The sequence below is a fragment of the Macaca nemestrina genome, chromosome 8 (assembly GCF_043159975.1).
Source record: "Macaca nemestrina isolate mMacNem1 chromosome 8, mMacNem.hap1, whole genome shotgun sequence".
Lineage (NCBI taxonomy): Eukaryota > Metazoa > Chordata > Mammalia > Primates > Cercopithecidae > Macaca > Macaca nemestrina.
The window spans coordinates 120397156-120403155 of record NC_092132.1 but is presented as its reverse complement, the minus strand read 5'-3'; the positions used below and the strand labels follow the sequence as shown (position 1 = coordinate 120403155).

Genomic DNA, 6000 nt, shown 5'->3' with positions numbered 1-6000 from the left:
AGGTAAGGGAGAGGGCAGCAAGAGAATGCTTTCCAGGTAAAGAGAGCAGTTGTCAGTGGCCCTGAGAAAGAGGAAGTATGGCCTTTTGGTGAACTACAAGTTGTACAATATGTTTGGTGCATGGAGTTAAAAATGGAGGGTGATGATGCTTGACGGGGGGAGGGAAATGAGGGCCAAATTGTTAAACTTTATTGAGAGAGCAAGGGGAGTAATTGAGTTTGAAGCAAAGCAAAGGTAGATTAGATTTGCCTTTTAGGAAGACTGCCCTGGAAATAATGTGAAGGCCGAATTAGAAGTGGTCAGGGTGAAGGAAGGGAAACCAGTTCTCATGCAATGCAAGAGATGATGGTGGTTTGAACTTAAATAATGGCAGTAGAAACAGAATACGGATTTGAGAAATGCCGAAGAGGGAGAATTGACTTGTGATTGGTTGGGTGTGGAGTGAGGGAAAGAATGAGTTAAAGATGACTTTCTGTCTTCTCCTTTGGACAATGGACTGGAATAATACGTCCTTCCCTGAGCTACAGAGCACAGAACATCTGTAAACCAAAGGACAGATGAATTTGGTTTTACATATGCTAAGTTTGAAGTACCTGTTGGTTATCCAAGTGTGATGGAGAAGCTTGCACTTAAAAGCAAGAGATCTGGGCTTGAGATATACATTTGGTATTTACCAGTGGATAGATAATAACAGAGGTCCTGGGAATATTTGGAGTTGGAAGAGAAGAGGGCTGAAAGAGGAAGCAAAGTTGGAGAAGGAGACCCTCGATACATTAAATTGAACTCCTGACCTTGCTCTGTCTCAAAACTTCTCTCACTTTGCTTGTATATGTAGCTAAGATTTGAAATTCTCCATTAAAGCAAAGATAGTCATGTCCTATAATGGAGATTTCTAAAGAACAAGGAGTCCATTACTTTATATACAAATAAATTATTAAGGTACTAAGTAAGTAGCTTGGTCAAGGTCAGTGGGAGACTCAGGATGACTTTCTATTGCATATATGCTGTGTGGCATATTCAACATGTTAATATCATAAATGCAATTTAGACATGTAGATAATATGAACTCTAAAGTAATACTTAGGATTACTTTGGAAAAAAGGAAATAATCTTGCTAAAGATAAGAGGGAAATAATACTTTGTGATTATTTACATACTGTTAGTATATAAACAATAAGTAAAATCCTTGTAAGCATGCAAACAAAGAATTGCTGCTCTTCAGATCCCAAGCCCTAGAACAAGGTTAGTAACTCCTTTCTCACAATCCAGTACTGTGAACCAAATTGCAAACATAATTACCTGAGCTTTGTAATTCTGTAAGAACTGAGCTTAAATCAGACATGCTACTGAAGGATCTTATATAATCAGTTATATAACCAGTACACATCACAATTTGTTGTCTTCATTTTAGCAAGAATATGAGCATTAGACGAAGCCCGTCAAGGAACCAAATGAGAGCTGAAAATAGAATGATAATTGCATGACAAATCCAAAGAAGAAAAACGTCTAAGAGAACTTTGTCTACCTATATGAGCATCTTTAAGGTATTAATTTCCTGCCTCAGTAGCATTGCCTCTAAAGACACGTGGTTCCAAGGATTTTTCAAATACAAAGTTATGAAGATGTGTTACATACTAATGCATCACAGATGTGGCTCTCACTTCAATTAGAGTCGGCTTTAGAACCTCAAGCGTTAATGTTAGAAGAATGGGAAGTGTTTGAGCAAAGGAGGTGTTTCGGAAATACCGGTGCTGTGCCTGTTTCCAAGGTCTATTTGACTCTTTATTGGTAAAATGACTGCAATCGCAATTGGTGAACTTTTTTCAGACATTTCTGGAGTTCTGATGAAGGCAGCTTTGCCTCAGCTAGGCCATGAAGCCTGTTTTGGGACTTGAACAAAACCCAGGTGTTTTGAAAAGTTCTGCATCACCTGCTTTTATCTTCATCATCACTGACCCAAGCAATGTCTGAAAGTTTCCTTGAGCTCCATACTTCCTTATGTTATCTTCTTTCAAAAAGTACATGGACTTCTATAGCCATTAGCTCTTAATTTTTTTCTCTCTCCCAGTAATGAAGAGGAGGAAATATATTATCTTATTGCAGTCAAGCCCTCTAGGTAACAAAATCCCCTCTCCTTTCATTTCAGGGAGCTTGTATAAGCAAAAATGAAAGACAATCTCTGTCTTTTTTGCTAGCACACTGGAGAGGATGCTTTTATACCAGAGGAGATGAAATAAAAGAGGTCACTGTTCAGTGGACCACTCTCTCAGTTACGCGGCTCTGTTCTCAGCACTTAGTGAATACTAAGGTTACCTCATCCCCATGGCTATCAGAATATGAATTGTATGGTCTTGAAAATGCCTAATGGTTCTACCAGTCCATTTGAAGTTTAAAAGTATATCACTCTTACAGCTTGGCTTTGGTTTGCAGTGCTGGATACTAGAAGGGCAGAAATGGAGCTGCTCTTACAGTGTGCAGTGATAAGTGAGCTGCTCGGGGCAGAATATCATTGTTATGGATGTGGGGGTAGAAATCTCCAGTCTAATGGGCATTTTACAGCTTTGTTTAGATTGGTTTATTTTCTTCTGGCTGAGCATCAGTTTCTTGAAGTGTCATATTCAGAGCCTGCCTTTCATCTCCAGTATCCTTGAGTATTGTGTTTAAACCAGAACATGCTGTTGGGACAAAGAGCTCAGGACAAGATGGTTTAGAATTATAAATAGCTTGTAGAGTTACCAATGAAAAGTGATAGGCCCCAATGTATCAGCTAAGGTTTTATGCAAGGTAAAACATCTCAAAATTATCATTGAGAAGTCTCAGCTACACTGTCAGGATAGATTAAAGAGACCTGCTACAGGATGACTTTCTTTTTTCTTTTTCTTTCTTTAATGGAGTTTCACTCTTGTTGCCCAGGCTGGAGTGCAATGGTGTGATCTCAGCTCACTGAAACCTCTACCTCCTGGGTTCAAGCGATTCTTCTGCCTCAGCTTCCCAAGTAGCTGGGATTACAGGTGCCTGCCACCACACCCAGCTAATTTTGTGTATTTTTAGTAGAGATGGGGTTTCACCATGTTGGCCAGGCTGGTCTCAAACTCCTGATCTCAGGTGATCCACTCACCTCAGCCTCCCAGTGTGCTGGGATTATAGGTGTGAGCCACTGTGCCTGACCTCAGGATGACTTTCTATTGCATATATGCTGTGTGGCATATGCACAGCCACTTTATCTGGTGTGTTTCTTAAATTTGTAGTGGAACTCATTCATTCCTGAAATCCATTTTGATTTTATATATAACTCTAGAGCTGAGAATTCTAAGTTACAGACTATTTTCTTGACCCATAAGGGCACATTTTATACCCTGGGATTTGCTGGAGGTATGTTTGAGAATGCAGAGCCATTCCACATGATGCTTACTTAATGTTTGATAATTCATTTACTTTTATTCATTCAAGAAATATTTATCACTTATCTTTCATGTGATGGATACTGTTGTAGGCACTGGATTACACTGATGAGAAAAAGATAGCTTCTGCCAACAAAAATTCTTTTCAGTGGTGAAATGGCCAAATATGCTACAAAACAGAGCTGTGAAATGATGTTAATATAGTACTCTAGCAGTGGTTTTCAACAGGGATTGACTTGCCCCATAGAGGACATTTGGCACTGTCTGGAGACAGTTTTGGTTGTCTGAACCGGGGAAGGGTGGTACTGGCAACTAATGGGTAGAGGCCAGGAAATATGCTAAACATCCTACAGAACAGTGCCCTGTGACAAAGAATTATCCAGCCCCAAATGTCAATAGTACTGAGGTTGACAAACAGTTGGTTATAGAATAAAAAAACATAATGCCTAATCGAAACAGTAAGTCCTCGGGAGCTCATCTAGCTTTCAAATCAATTCTACCTGAGTGTGAAAGGGCAACGGCAAAAAGCATCCCAATGGTTTGATGTTTCAGTTGAGTTATGAAAGATGAGTAGACATTAACCAGATGAATTAGTGGAGAATGAGAAGGAGGATATGTAAAAAAGCTTTCCAAGGAGAGAAGCCATACAGATTTGGGGGTGACAGATCTTGGCATCATCACTGATTGGCAAGTGGTTCTTTATAGCCTGAACACCTGTAGGATCTGCAAGGACAGAATGATAGGGTACAAGGTCTTGGCTAAAATACTGAAGAGCTTGGATTACTTTTTAGATGTAATGGTGATCCAGTGAATGATATTACAAAATAGAGTGACATGATCAAATCTGTGTTTTCTAATGATTTTTTTTTTTTGGGAGGAAGGTGGTGGTTCTAATGGGGTGAGGCTGAAGTGTGGGACACTGGTGAGATTTTTTTTTTTTTTTTTTTTTTTGAGATGGACTTTCGCTCTTGTTGCCCAGGCTGGAGTGCAATGGCATGATCTTGGCTTCCCTCAACCTCTGCCTCTGGGGTTCAAGTGATTCTCCTGCCTCAGCCTCCCAAGTAGCTGGGATTACAGGCATGCACCACCATGCCTGGCTAATTTTTTTTTTTTTTTTCTATTTTTAGTAGAGATGGGGTTTCTCCATGTTGGTCAGGCTGGTCTTGAACTCCCAGTCTCCGGTGATCCACCCTCCTCAGCCTGCCAAAGTGCTGGGATTACAGGTGTGAGCCACTGTGGCCAGCCGAGGTTTTTGTATTTATTCCAGGTGAGCACTGCTGAGAGCCTGAATGGGCAGTGATCATGCAAATGAAAATGAAGTCACAGATAGAGACTTTTAGAAAGTAGTGTTGTTAGGAGAAGTAGCCAGTTAGTTGTGGGTATTTTAGAACAGGAACTATTAGAGGATAACTCTCAGGTTCCAGCACCACCAGATAAATAGTGTTAGCTTTTAACAAGTTAGGGAATACAAAAGGAGAAGTAGTTTTGGGTGAGAGAGAACTGTGAAGGAGATGGTGAAACCCTGTGTTATGGAAGGAAATCATGAAACCAGTCTAATTAAAACTGTCGGTCACTGGGGGCTCATCTAGCTTTCAAACTTGTCTTCTAATAAAACATATGAAATGTTTTCCTAAAAGATAACCTGACTTGTTAGCTTGGTAAAGATGGAAATACAAGGAGGCATCTATTCTGACAGGTTTACAATCTGCACAAACTCATAAGGACATTCCTGTCAGAATTGTCTGCTTAGCCTTTATTGGAAGCAATTATTCTGGACAACTGAAGCATATTTATAAGGGCACCAACTAGAAATGGCTCACTCTCTGTTACCTTGATTGCAGTTCACTCTTTCTCCTCAGGTAGATGGTGACCACAGGTGTAAGGAACCCTGTAGCCATGTTGACTCTGCTTACTTGATTGGGTACTACAGTTGGGAAGAGGACTTGTTCTCCAAAAGAACAGGGACTCCTGGGATAATCAGTTTGGATTACTCTTGTCTCTGTGCTTTGTAAGTTTCCTGGCCATTTGAAATTGCAAGAGACTTTAATCTTGTTGGGATAGCTTCAGATTGTCCCTCCTATAGACTTTTTTTTTTTTTTTTCTCCCAGATCTAATGCTATCCAATAGGAAATTGGTTTGTGTCGAGTTTCTGAGATCTGCATTTGGGAGCTAAAATATTTTTCTGTGTTTCCCATATAACTTGCCTGCTGGCTTGAGTGTGCCCTTTTTAGGCTACAGAAGTTGGGTGAGATTTTATGGTTGGGTAGGATAATCTATTTTGCCCCACTTTTTAAAACAGCATCCTATGTTACAGAAGTAAGATCCCTGTGATTTTACTCTTGCCTGAACAATTCTAATAAAAGGAGCTGATGTTATTAAATACTGGCAATATGTCAGGTTTTTACATGAGCCAACTTATTTAAGTTTCATATTTTAATTTGAAATAGTCATTGTCTCTTTTTCAGTTGAGAAACCTATGACTCAAAGATGTAACACTAGTAAGTGACAGGGTTATAACCCTTTCCTGTGGCTCCACCTGGCTCAATGCTCTATTTTAAATGCCAGATGGCTTTTTAGCCTCCTTTTCCTGAAACAACAC

At 39.9% G+C, this 6000-nt stretch overlaps 1 long non-coding RNA gene across 1 annotated transcript in view; it reads left to right on the top strand.

Moving 5' to 3' along the window:
• Nucleotides 1-1285: 1285 nt before the first annotated feature.
• Nucleotides 1286-6000, top strand: part of LOC139355689 (uncharacterized) — a 105816-nt gene continuing 101101 nt past the window's right edge. Inside the window, exon 1 of the long non-coding RNA XR_011606551.1 lies at nt 1286-1544. This is a non-coding gene — a long non-coding RNA (uncharacterized lncRNA). The remainder of the gene's footprint in view (nt 1545-6000) is intronic.